Source organism: Artemia sp. Qi Xiang Cuo, chromosome 3 (genome assembly GCF_049724085.1).
Source record: "Artemia sp. Qi Xiang Cuo chromosome 3, ASM4972408v1, whole genome shotgun sequence".
NCBI classification, from domain to species: Eukaryota; Metazoa; Arthropoda; class Branchiopoda; order Anostraca; family Artemiidae; genus Artemia; species Artemia sp. Qi Xiang Cuo.
The window spans coordinates 93994889-94009349 of NC_142796.1; the positions used below are offsets into that span (position 1 = coordinate 93994889).

At 37.9% G+C, this 14461-nt stretch overlaps 1 protein-coding gene across 1 annotated transcript in view; it reads right to left on the reverse strand.

Annotated features, from left to right (window-relative positions):
- Window positions 1–14461, reverse strand: part of LOC148954771 (lysosomal cobalamin transporter ABCD4-like) — a gene marked incomplete at its 5' end in the record, with an annotated part of 122888 nt that overhangs the window by 36081 nt on the left and 72346 nt on the right. The gene's annotated exons all lie outside the window — the stretch shown is intronic.

Genomic DNA, 14461 nt, shown 5'->3' on the forward strand with positions numbered 1-14461 from the left:
GATAGGCAAACACCTGCTCAGACACATAAGCAGAGGAAGTGAAAGAGACAAAAACACTTATAAATATATAGATTCTGACATACAAACCAACAATGACAGGCATTGAGATAGGCAAACGCCCGCCCAGACACATAAGCAAAGAGAGTGAGAGTGAAAAAAAACACATGTAAATATATAGATTCTGATAAACAAACCAACAATGACAGGCATTGAGATAGGCAAACACCCGCCCAGACACATAAGCAAAGAGAGTGAGTGATAAAAACACATATAAATATATAGATTCTGACATACAAACCAACAAAGACAGGCACTGTGAGAAGAAAACCTCCACCCAGACAACCAGACAAGGAGACGAGGAGAGATAAAAACACATGCAAATATATTGATTCAGACATACAAACCGACAATGACAGGTACTGAGATAAGCAAACACCCACCCAGACACATAGGATAAGAGAGTGAGAGAGACTAAAACAGGTGCAAATAAATAAATTAATACAAACAAAGCGACAATGAAAGACATTGTGATAGGCATACACCCCGCCCAGGCATATAAGAAAAGAGAGTGAGAGAGCAAAACACATATAAAAATATAGATTACGACATACAAATCAATAAAGACAGGCACAGGGAGAAGAAAACTTCCACCCAGGCAAATAGGCAAGGAGAGTGGGAGAGATAAAAACACATGCAAATATATAGATTCAGACATACAAACCGACAATGACAGGTATTGAGATAGGCAAACACCCGCCCAGACACATAAGCAGAGGAAACACATAAAAATATATGGATTCTGACATACAAACCAACAATGACAGGCATTGAGATAAAAACACATGCAAATATATTGATTCAGACATACAAACCGACAATGACAGGCACTGAGATAAGCAAACAACCGCATAGGCAAAGAGAGTGAGAGAGACAAAAAACACATGTAAATATATAGATTCAGACATACAAAGCAACAATCACAGGCACTAACATAGGCAAAAAACCGCCCAGACAAATAAGCTGTGAAAGAGAAAGAGACAAAAACACATATAAATATATTTATTCTGACATACAAACCGACAAAGACAGTCAATACGATAAGCAAACACCCACCCAGACACCTAAGCCCAGAGAGTGAGAGAGACAAAAACACATTCAAATATATAGATTCACACATAAAAACCAACATTGACAGGCATTGAGATAGGCAAACAACCGCCGAGACACATAAGCAAAGAGAGTGAGAGTGACAAAAACACATGAATATATAGATTCTGACATACAAACCGACAAAGACTAGCACTAGGAGAAGAAAACATCCGCCCAGTCATATAGGCAAGGATAGTGTGAAATATAAGAAATCTAATAAATACATGGATTAAGTCATTCAAACCAGCTGAGATAGTTAGTGAGATAATCAATTATCTGCCCCGAAATATAAGGAAGAGGAGCCAGAAAGACAAAAGCACATGTAAATATATGTATTCAGACATACAAAGCAACAATCACAGACATTGAGATTGACAAATACCTATCCAGATACATAAGCAGGGGAAGTGAGAGAGACAAAAACACATATAAATTTAAGGATTTTGAAATGCGAACCAGTAAAGACAGACGTTAGGAGAAGCAAACATCCACACAGACGCACAGCCAAGGACAGCGAGAGAGATATAAGTAAGTGCAAATATATGGATTCAGACGTACAAACAGACAAAGACAGGCTCAGAGATAAGCAAACACCCGCTCAAGACACGTAGGCCCAGAGAGTGAGAGAGACAAAAAGATATGCAAAGATATAGAGTCAGACACACAAAGCAATAATCCCAGGCATTGAGATAGGCAAACACCCACCCAAATACACAGGCAGAGGAAGTGAGGAAGACAAAAACGCATATAAATATATTGATTCTGACACTTAAACCATCAATGACAGGCATTGAAATAGACAAACACCCGCCCTGACATATTGGCAGAGGAAGTGAGAGAGAGAAAAAAATACATATAAATATATGAATTCTGACATACAAACCGACAAAGAAAGGCACTGATATAAGCCAGCAATCGCCCAGACATAGGCCCAGAGAGTGAGAGAGACAAAAACACATGCAAATATATAGATTCAGACATACAAAGCAACAATGACAGGCATTGAGATAGGCAAACACCCTGCCCAGACACATAAGCAAAGAGAGTGAGAGAGTCAAAAACACATAAATATATAGATTCTGACATACAATCCGACAAAGACAGGCACTGGGAGAAGCAAACTTCCGCCCAGACACATAAGCAAAGAGAGTGGGATAGATAAAAACACATGCAAATATATAGATTCAGACCTACAAACCAACAATGACAGGCATCGAAAAAGGCAAACTCCAGCCTAAATACATAAGCCTAAGAAGTGAGAGAGACAAAAAAGAGGGCGAGAGAGACAAAAAAACGCATACAAATTCAAAGAGTCAAAAAAACAAACCGATAATGACAAGCAGTGAGTCGAGCAAACAACTGACCAGAGACACATGCGAAAAGAGGGGGAGAGACAAAAAAACACATACCCATATTTCTATTCAGACTGCAACCCGACACCGACAAGCATTGGAACTAGCAAACACCCGCCCCGACACGTAGATATAGAGATGTAAGTAAGTAAGTAACGATCTCTTGTCACTGGGAGAAGCAAATATCTGCCCAGACATATAAGTAAAGGGAGTGAGAGAGTAAAAAAACACACAAATACATAGATTCTAAAATTTAAACCGGAAAAGGCAGGCACTGGGGGAGGCAAAAATCCGCCCGGAAACTTAGGCAAGGAGTGTGGGAGGCATAAAAACACATGCAAATATATAGATTCAGACATACAAACCAACAATTAGAGGCATTGAGATAGGCAAATACCGGCCCAGACACATAAGCACAGAGAGTCAGAGAGTCAAAAACACATAAATATATAGATTCTGACATACAAAACGACAAAGACAGGTACTGGGAGAAGCAAACATCCACCCAGATACATAGGCAAAGAGAGTGGGAGAGATAAAAACACATGCAAATATATTGACTCAGACATACAAACCAATAATGACAGGCATTAAGATATGACTATGTCGGTTTGTATGTCAGAATCTATATATTTATGTTCTCTCTCACTCTCTCTTTTGTCTCTCTCACTTCCTGTGCTTAAGTGTCTGGGCTGGTGTTTGCCTATCTCGATGCCTGTTATTGTTGGTTTGTAGGTCTGAATCTATGTATTTGCATCTGTTTTTATCTTTCCCGCTCTTTTTGCCTATGTGTCTGGGCGGAAGTTTGCTTTTCCCAATGCCTGTCTTTGTCAGTTTGTATGTCGGAATCTATATGTTTATGTGTTTTTGACTCTCTCACTCTCTTTGCTTATGTGTCTGGGCGGGGTGTTTGCCTATCTCAATGCCTGTCATTGTTGCTTTGAATGTCTGAATCTAAATATTTGCATGTGTTTTTGTTTCTCTCACTCTCTGGGGATCTATGTGTCTGGGCGGGTGTTTGCTTATCTCAGTGCCTGTCTTTGTCGGTTTGTATGTCAGAATTCATTTATTTATATGTATTTATTGTCTCTCCCTTCCTGTGCCTATATTTCAGGGAGGATGTTTGTCTATTTCAATGCCTGTTACTGTTTGTTTACATTTCAGAATCCATATATTCATATACGTTTTTGTGTTCCCCACTTCCTCAGCCTGTGTGTTTGGGCAGGTGTTTGCCTATCTCAATGCTTGGGATTGCTGCTTTCTGTGTCCGAATCTATATATTTGCATGTCTTTTTGTCTCTCTCACTCTCTGGGCCTATTTGTCTTGGGTGGGTGTTTGCTTATCTCAGTGCCTGTCTCAGTCGGTTTGTATGTCTGAATAAATATATTTGCATGTGTTTTTATCTACCCCACTCTCCTTACCTATGTGTCAAGGCGGATGTTTGCTTCTCCCAGTGTCTGTCTTTGTTGGTTTGCATGTCAGAATCCATATATTTATATGTGTTTTTGTCTCTCTCAATCCTCTGCTTATGTGTCCGGATGGGTATTTGCCTATCTCAATGTCTGTGATTGTTGCATTTTATGTCTGAATCTATATATTTACATGTCTTTTTTATCTCTCACACTTTTCGTTAATATGTTTGGGCGGGTGTTTGCTTATCTCAGTACCTGTCTTTGTTGGTTTGAATGCCTTAATGAATATATTTGCATGTGTTCTTATCTCTCCCACTCTCCTTGCCTATATGTCTGGGCGGATGTTTTCTTCCACTAGTGCCTGTCTTTGTCAGTTTGTATGTCAGAATCTATATATTTATGTGTATTTGTCACTCTCCCTCTCTTTGCTTATGTATCTGGGCGGGTGTTTGCCTATCTCAATGCCTGTCATTGTTGATTTGTATGTGTGAATCTATATATTTGCTTGTGTTTTTGTCTCTCTCACTCTCAGGGCCTATGTATCTGGGTGGGTGTTTGCTTATCTCAGTGCCTGTTTTTGTTGGTTTGTATGTCAGAATCCATATATTTATATGTGTTTTTGTCTCTCTCACTTCCTCTGCTCATGTGTCTGGGCGGGTTTTACCCTATCTCAATGCCTGTGATTGCTGCTTTGTATGTCTGAAATCTATATATTTACATGTGTTTTTTGTCTCTCTCACTCTCTTTGCCTAAGTGTCTGGGAGGGTGTTTGCTTATCTCAGTGCCTGTCTTTGTCGGTTTGTATGCCTGAATCAATATATTTGCATGTGTTTTTATCTCTCCCACTCTCCTTGCCTAAGTGTCTGGGTGGATGTTTTCTTATCCCGGTGCCTTTCTTTGTCGGTTTTTATGTGAGAATCTAGGGATTGATATATGTTTTTGTCATTCCCCATCTCTGTTCGTATGTTTCTGTGTGGCTGTTTGTTTTTATCAGTGACAGTCAGTTTTGGTTTGTAGGACTGAATCTCTAAATTTGCATGTGTTTTGTCTTTTACACTTTCTTGACTTAGATATCTCTTCGGGTGTTCTAATTTCACATGTACTTTTAAGGTCGGGCTGTACGTCACAGTCTATATATTTGTATGTGTGTTTGTCTGTCTAAAATCAATTGCTCATAGATCTGGGCGGGTGGTTGCAAATGTCGATAACTGTGATTGTTCGTTTTCATGTCTGAATCCATATATTTACATGTGTTTTTTGTATCTCTCACTATCTTCGCTTATGTGTCTGGGAGGGTGTTTGCTTATCTCGGTGCATGTCTCTGTCGGTTTGTATGTCTGAATCAATATATTTGCATGTGTTTTTATCTCTCCCAATCTCCTTGCCTATGTGTCTAGGCGGATGTTTGCTTCTCACAGTGCCTGTCTTTGTCGGTTTGTACGTCAGAATCTATATATTTATATGTGTTTTTGTCACACTCACTCTCTTCGCTTATGTGTCTGGACGGGTGTTTGCCTTTCTCAATGTCTGTCATTGTTGGTTTATATGTCTGAATCTATATCTTTGCATATGTTTTTATCGCTCTCACTCTCTGGGCCTATGTGTCTGAGCGAGTGTTTGCTTATCTCAGTGACTGTCTTTGTCGGTTTGTATGTCAGAATCTATATATTTGTATGAGTTTTTGTCTCTTTCACTTCCTCTGCTTATGTGTCTGGGTGGGTGTTTGCCTATCTCAATTCCTGTCATTGTCGGTTTGTATGTCTGAAAATATATATTTGCATGTGTTTTTATCCCTCCCACTCTCCTTGCCTATGTGTCGGGCGGAAGTTTGCTTCTTCCAGTACCTGTCTTTGTCGGTTTGTATGTCAGAATCTATATATTTCTGTGTTTTTGTCTCTCTCACTCTCTGGGCCTATGTGTCTGGGCGGGTGGTTGCTTATCTCAGTGACTGTCTTTGTCGGTTTGTATGTCAGAATCTATATATTTATATAAGTTTTTCTCTCTTTCACTTCCTCTGCTTATGTGTCTGGGTGGGTGTTTGCCTATCTCAATACCTGTCATTGTCGGTTTGTATGTCTGAAAATATATATTTGCATGTGTTTTTATCCCTCCCACTCTCCTTGCCTATGTGTCGGGCGGAAGTTTGCTTCTTCCAGTACCTGTCTTTGTCGGTTTGTATGTCAGAATCTATATATTTATGTGTTTTTGTCTCTCTCACTCTCTTGGCCTATGTGTCTGGGAGGGTGTTTGCTTATCTCAATGCATGTCTTTCTCGGTTTTTATGTTAGAATCCATATATTTATATGTATTTTTCTCTCATTCACTTCCTCTGCTTATTTGTCTGGGCGGGTGTTTGCTTATCTCAGTGCCTGTCATTGATGGTTTGCATGTCAGAAACTATACATTTATATGTTTTTTTGTCACTCTCAATTCCTCTGCTTATGTGTCAGGGCGGGTGTTTTCCTATCTCAATGCTTGTCATTGCTGCTTTGTATGTCTGAATCTATATATTTGCATGTGTTTTTGTCTCTCTCACTCGCTGGGCCTATGTGTCTGGGCGAGTATTTGCTTATCTCAGTGCCTGTCTTTGTCAGTTTGTATGTTAGAATCCATATATTTGTATTTGTTTTTAACCCTGACACTCTCCATTCATATATGTCTGGATGGAAGTTTGCTTCTCTCAGTGCTGGTCCTTGTCGGTTTGTATGTCTAAATCTGTATATTTATATGTGTTTTTGTTACTCTCACTCTCTTTGCTTATGTGTCTGGCCAGGTGTTTGCTTATCTCAATGCCTGTCATTGCTGGTTTGTATGTCTGAATCTATATATTTGCATGTGTTTTTATCTCTCTCACTCTTTTTGCTTGTGTGTCTGGGCTGGTGTTTGCCTATCTCGATGCCTGTTATTGTTGGTTTGTAGGTCTGAATCTATGTATTTGCATCTGTTTTTATCTTTCCTGCTCTCTTTCCTATGTGTGTGAGTGGAGGTTTGCTTCTCCCAGTGCCTGTCTTTGTCGGTTTGTATGTCAGAATCTATATATTTATGTGTTTTTGACTCTCTCACTCTCTGTGCTTATGTGTCTGGGCGGGGTGTTTGCCTATTTCAATGCCTGTCATTGTTGCTTTGAATGTCTGAATCTATATATTTACATGTGTTTTTGTCTCTCTCACTCTCTGGGTCTATGTGTCTGGGCAGGAGTTTGCTTATATCAGTGCCTGTCTTTGTCGGTTTTTATGTCAGAATTCATTTATTTATATGCATTTTTCTCTCTCTCACTTCCTCCGCCGATGTGTCTGGGAGGGTGTTTGCCTATCTCAATGCCTGTCATTGTTGGTTTGCATGTCAGAATCCATATATTTATATGCGTTTTTATATGTGTTTTGTCTCTCTCACTTCCTCTGCTTGTGTATCTGGGCGGGTGTTTGCCTATCTCAATGGCTGTGATTGTTGCTTTGTATGTCTGAATCTATATATTTGCATGTGTTTTTGTCTCTCTCACTCTCTGGGCCTATGTGTCTTGGGCGGGTGTTTGCTTATCTCAGTGCCTGTCTCTGTCGGTTTGTATGTTTGAATCAATATATTTGCATGTGTTTTTATCTACCCCATTCTCCTTGCCTATGTGTCAGGGCGGATGTTTGCTTCTCCCAGTGTCTGTCTTTGTTGGTTTTCATGTCAGAATCCATATATTTATATGTATTTTTGTCTCTCTCAATCCTCTGCTTATGTGTCCGGGTGGGTGTTTGCCTGTCTCAATGCCTGTGATTGTTGCTTTGTATGTTTGAATCTATACATTTACATGTCTTTTTTATCTATCTCACTCTTTTTGCTTATGTGTTTGGGCGGGTGTTTGCTTATCTCAGTACCTGTCTCTGTCGGTTTGTATGCCTGAATGAATATATTTGCATGTGTTCTTATCTCTCCCACTCTCCTTGCGTATGTGTCTGGGCGGATGTTTTCTTCTCCCAGTGCCTGTCTTTGTCGGTTTGTATGTCAGAATCTATATATTTATATGTGTTTTTGTCACTCTCACTCTCTTTTCGTATGTGTCTGGGCGGGTGTTTGCCTTTCTCAATGCCTGTCATTGTTGAGTTGTATGTGCGAATCTATATATTTGCATGTGTGTTTGTCTCTCTCACTCTCTGGGCCTATGTGTCTGGGGGGGTGTTTGCTTATCTCAGTGACTGTCTTTGTCGGTTTGTGTGTCAGAATCTATATATTTATATGTGTTTTTGTCTCTATCACTTCCTCTGCTTATATGTCTGAGCGGGTGTTACCCTATCTTAATGAATGTGTTTGTTGATTTGTATATCTAAACCTATATATTTGCATATGTTTTTTGTCTCTCTCACTCTTTTGGTCTATGTGTCTGGGAGGGTGTTTGCTTATCTCAGTGCCTGTCTCTGTCGGTTTGTATGCCTGAATCAATATATTTGCATGTGTTTTTATCTCTCCCACTCTCCTTGCGTATGTGTCTGGGCGGATGTTTTCTTCTCCCAGTGCCTGTGTTTGTCAGTTTGTATGTCAGAGTGTATATGTTTACATTTGTTTTTGTCACTATCACTCTCTTGTCCTATAATTTTGGACGGGTGTTTGTTTATATCAATACCTTTGATTTTTGATTTGCATTTGTGACTCTCTATATTTGCATATGTTTTTGTCTCTCTCACTCTCTGGGCCTATGTGTCTCGGTGGGTGTTTGCTTATCTCAGTGACTGTCTTTGTCGGTTTGTATGTCAGAATCTATATATTTATATGTGTTTTTGTCTCTTGCACTTCCTCTGCTTATGTGTCTGGATGTGTGTTTGCTTATCTCAATGCATGTGATTGTTGCTTTGTATGTCTGAACCTATATATTTGCATGTGTTTTTTGTCTCTCTCACTCTCTTTGCCTAAGTGTCTGGGAGGGTGTTTGCTTATCTCAGTGCTTGTCTTTGTCGATTTGTATGTCTGAATCAATATATTTGCATGTGTTTTTATCTCTCCCAATCTCGTTGCCTATGTGTCTAGGCGGATGTTTGCTTCTCACAGTGCCTGTCTTTGTCGGTTTGTATGCCAGACTCTATATGTTAATATGTGCTTTTGTCACACTCACTCTCTTTGCTTATGTGTCTGGGCGGGTGTTTGCCTATCTCAATGCCTGTCATTGTCGGTTTGTATGTCTGAATATATATATTTGCATGTGCTTTTGTCTCTCTCACTCTCTGGGCCTATGTGTCTGGGCGAGTGGTTGCTTATCTCAGTGACTGTCTTTGTCGGTTTGTATGTCAGAATCTATATATTTATATGTGTTTTTGTCTCTTTCACTTCCTCTGCTTATGTGTCTGGGTGGGTGTTTGCCTATCTCAATACCTGTCATTGTCGGTTTGTATGTCTGAAAATATATATTTGCATGTGTTTTTATCCCTCCCACTCTCCTTGCCTATGTGTCGGGCGGAAGTTTGCTTCTTACAGTACCTGTCTTTGTCGGTTTGTATGTCAGAATCTATATATTTATGTGTTTTTGTCTCTCTCACTCTCTTGGCCTATGTGTCTGGGCGGGTGTTTTCTTATCTCAATGAATGTCTTTATCATTTTGTATGTCAGAATCCATATATTTATATGTATTTTTCTCTCTCACTTCCTCTGCTTATGTGTCTGGGCGGGTGTTTGCCTATCTCAATGCCTGTCATTGATGGTTTGCATGTCAGAAACTATACATTTATATGTTTTTTTGTCTCTCTCAATTCCTCTGCTTATGTGTCAGGGCGGGTGTTTTCCTATCTCAATGCTTGTCATTGCTGCTTTGTATGTCTGAATCTTTATGTTTGCATGTTTTTGTCTCTTTCCCTCTCTGCGCCTATGTGTCTTGGCGAATATTTTCCTATCTCGGTACCGGTCTCTGTCGGTTTGTATGTCGGAATCAATATATTTGAATGTGTTTTTAGCTCTCACACTCTCCGTTACTGTTTGTCTTGGCGGATATTTGCTTCTAACAGTGCCTGTCTTTGTTGGTCTGTATGTCAGAATCTATATATTTATATGTGTTTTTGTCACTCTCATTCTCTTTGCTTATGTGTCTGGGCGGGTGTTTGCTTATCTCAATGCTTGTCATCTCTCACTCTTTGTATGTGTCTCTAACTCTTTTTGCTTGTGTGTTTGGTCAGGTGTTTGCTGCTCTCAATGTCTGTCTTAGGTTACCCTAGAAATAATGGGAATATAACGAAGTAATAGGTAACATATTTTTAATGAAATAATGACATATATGATATTAGTATAAATATATGGTAGATACATTATTATACATTATTAATATCAATGATCAACTATGGACATTTTGAATATGTTCCATAAAATAGTTCACCATATTCTCTCTTAATACTATAGCTATTGTCTTCTCTTACTTCGTAATCAGTAGAATAATCATTATTCCATTTTTAGTCATACACAATTTTTACAGGTGTGTCATCGACAGGGTTAATATGCTTTTCGTCTTTGGTATTATTTGGTTCATTGACTGTATGAAAGGCCTTTCTTTTCGTCTTTGCTTTCATTTGAATGCTAATACCCGAAAGCTGACGATATGCTTTAACACTGGGTAACATGTTACCACAAGCACTAGCAAGAAGATACCCCTCTTCATCAAATATTCTTTTTATGTTGGCATTCTCTTTGAGTGCAATAATCTCCGGAGATCTCAATCTCGCATATCCACCATCATAAGAGTTGAATTTTTTTTGTACTTAAAAGAAATTCAATTTCTCACTTTCTTGAAAATGCAAGGATGAATTTTAGATAGTGTTGTCACTTACAATTATTTCATAATTTAAACAATTCTTTTTCTCAGCACTCAGGTCTAGAATAACACTATCATGTGAACATACTTTCTTAAAATGCTTCATCTTCACTTCTTAGAGATATGAGTTTTGTTTGTTGTTCCACTGTGTAAAAATACTGATTTAATACATCCAATAAACTAGGTAGTGTCGATAACCGGACATAGAGTACAAGTGTGAAAGCCGCATCGTGTCTCTGAGCAAGCATAGAGTACAATTGTTAAAACCATAAGCATATTTCATGTCATTTTAAGATACGTAAAAAAAGTTGAATAATTTCGGAGTCCAAAAAAAATTTAATCCAATAAAATAAAAAAAAGTGCTACTACAAACAATATTTTTCTAATAGTAAATTCACGACTAACATTTCTATATCATTCTCATTTTGAATTTGGAAAATATTAAATGTGATTTTTTTTATGTTTTAAGTATGTTACATGTCATTCTAAGATATGTAAAAAAAACTTGAAAAAATATAACATGTTAAAAAAAATAATAAAAAAATTTAAAAAAAACAAAAAAATTCAAAAAAATGGGGGGAGGGGGCCAAAAATTTTGGAGGGGAGGGGCCCCTTGGAGTTTGGGGACAGGGGACCTTTGGGGGCTGAGGTCCCTGATGGCTAGGGTCATTGGTGCTCATGATCCTTGACGGTTCATACTCTTATATGCCTCACTACTTGATTTGTAAGGATTTCTATGGATTGTTCTGAATTTATTTATTAAAATTCTTTTCTTGCCATCTACATCTCTCTTAGTATCAACTTTTTAGTATACTATAGCATTAGACCCTATTTTAAATTGACAACACTGTTCAAACGACACTTGTGTATTATACAGAACACATCGAAGAAGTAAAGCTAGGTCAAGTCACAATGTCATTCTATCATCGTTAACCATTATCATAGATTGAGGTTCTTTCAAATTTATAACAAATTGCCTGAGTTAACAAGCGCTTCGGGGTTACCTTAACTGCTAATCAGTTTAACCCTTTTTTTCCACCTTCATACGATCCGATCACTAATTAGGATCATTCACATCCCTATTATTCAACCAAAAATTAATATCGTTCATACAGTCCAATTCGCGAATGCCTTATCCTTTTTTGCAAATACATAGCTTTTACATAAAATGATATAAAGCCATATGCCAATCAATCAATTCTGAGTGTAGCATCCGATTCTTTAATTAGCACCGACGCATTCCTAACAAACTAGTCTGAAAAAACGAATATAAGCCCTCCAGCTGTAAACCAGTATTTCTAGAATAAGACCATCCTTTGAACATGTAATATACGGAAGTTTAATTTTGAATATTGAACCAGGAAAGAAAAAAACATGTTATGATGATGGATGAATGAACTTGCTAAAGCATATATTGTCCAAACCAGTCTGATTGCATTATACAATATCGTCCCCAGTTCCAAAACGTGTATGATCACTTTATAGGTCTATAATATAAAGGGATTAGTCGCTTTATACCATCTTGTTTTCAATCAATAGGATCATCACTACTCCCCTTGTCAATACCTCGCTCTTTAAGCCAAAGATTTTTTAGTACTTTCATAAGAGCTATTTATTCTAATTAACGGCCTTTGTGACTAAGGGGTCATTTCTAAAGAATTGGAACAAAATTTAAACTTTAGCGTAAAGAGCAAGGTATTCACTAGGAGGCGAACCCCCTAATATACGTATTAAAAATATATGAATATAAAAGTTCGTTACGTAAGTTAATTCGTAAGTTACGTATATTTTTTACAAATAAAAACGTTCGTAAATAAAATTAAACAAGTTTCGAGAAAGCCATTTAACCAAATAAAAGTAAAATTAATATGCAAATTTTGTTTTAACTATTCATGTACGGTGAGCCAAAATCAAAACCTGCATTAATTCAAAAACGTTCAAAAATTAAATAAAAAAACAAGTTTTTTTTTAACTGAAATTAAGGAGCGAAGTTAAAACTCAAAACGAACAGAAATTATTCCGTATATGAAAGGGGCTGTCCCCTCCTCAACACCTCGCTCGTTACGCTAAAGTTTGAATTTCTCACAACTCAATTTTTTTAAACAATAAAAACTTTAGCGTAAAGAGCGAGGCGTTGAGGAGGGGACAGCCCCTTTCATATACGGAATAATTTCTGTTCGTTTGAAATTTTAACTTCGCTCCTTACTTTCAGTTAAAAAACCTTGAGTTTGTTTTTATTTAATCAGGAAATATGATCAAGCTTGGGCACTCTAAATCTACCTCTTGAAGTTTACGGAGCATAGAACAATAAATCCATTGCAAGCTTAGGACTCGTCGACGGTAATTAAGCTCGGAAGATGTCTGTAAAGATCAAGTACTAAAAGATCATGAAGCTGCATTTGACAAGCAGAAGGAAAATTTTCAGTCGATGGAAACAGAACAATAAAGCTTTGGATGTAGTACCACGATATGGTTGGCATAATTCAGCGATTCCTAAGGGCAGAGAATCCGGTCTGTGGGAAGAACGTCTGCACGTTGTAAAAAGCATGCTTCCCTGTCTCGCAGCAACTGGCCATAACGAGAATAAAGACTGAAAGAATCTACCTTAAAAAAATGGACAAGTTATCCGTTTGTCGCCAGAAAATTTACATGTCTTTTTGTGACGATGGCCTTCATACGATAAAGCGCAGAAAGGTAGTGGGCTGGGCTGTCAGCTGACCTGATTATAGAACAAGAATTTATGAAGAGTCTTAAGACATCCGGACGCCTTACTGGTGGAGACAGAATGACAGAATTTCAGTAAAATCTTTGGGTTTTGTTGCGTCCTGCTTCCATTGAAGTAAACTATTTCATGCAGGAAGTTACAGGAAAGAAATACTCGACTAGCGAACAACCCAAGGAGATAGGGCTCTCAAAGGAAAAAATGGACCACGAAGACACATTGCTTGTCATAGAAAAGTCAAATTTATTCAAAGGTTGTGAAGGACTGAGATATATAGTGAATGGAATAATGGCTTCCTTAGAATCAAACACGGAAGATACTCTGAAAGTGGAAACAGTGATTCTTGATGGTATGGTCGACAAGTCAGTAAAGGATTGTGTTTTCAGAAAAAAATCACAAATAACCCTCATGACACCCAACTGGCTCACCGGATATCAAGCACATAAATGGAACCTGAAGACGATGACATTGCATTTAATTCCAATTATTTTTAAAAGTTTTTTCTTTTTATATTTGACAAAGTGAAAATAATTTGAATCAAAGTTGTCTAGTTCATTCACTAATCTTTACATTAATGAATTTTGCTAAATTATTAAATGAGACATACTTTATTTATCTTGAAGTTTTGGATTTTTTTTTCTCTTGAGCAGGGTATTCGATTAAGATGTCTTCTACACCTTAGTTCTGACGATTCATTCCTAAAAAAAACTTTTCTCCAATTAGGATTTCAGCAAAAGATAGCCGATTCTATAGAAGACGCAAGTAATTTCTATTCCGTGATACTGCAATTGCGGCTGTTTTTCAGGTGATGTCTTTTTCTTTTCCTTTCTCGTTATCTACGATCAAGATAACCCTAAAAAGGACTCCTTGCTGCTCACTAAAATAGGACATTTCGCTGATTTCGGACTTAACCCCTCTCATTTCAAACTCTAAGGGAGAATTCAAATTTTAAGGCAAAAATTTACCTGTGATACTGGTGATTCACCCATTTTACCTTCATTTGCGTTTTCTACGACCCCAGATTAACTAACCCCACAGAAGACATCCCTTCCT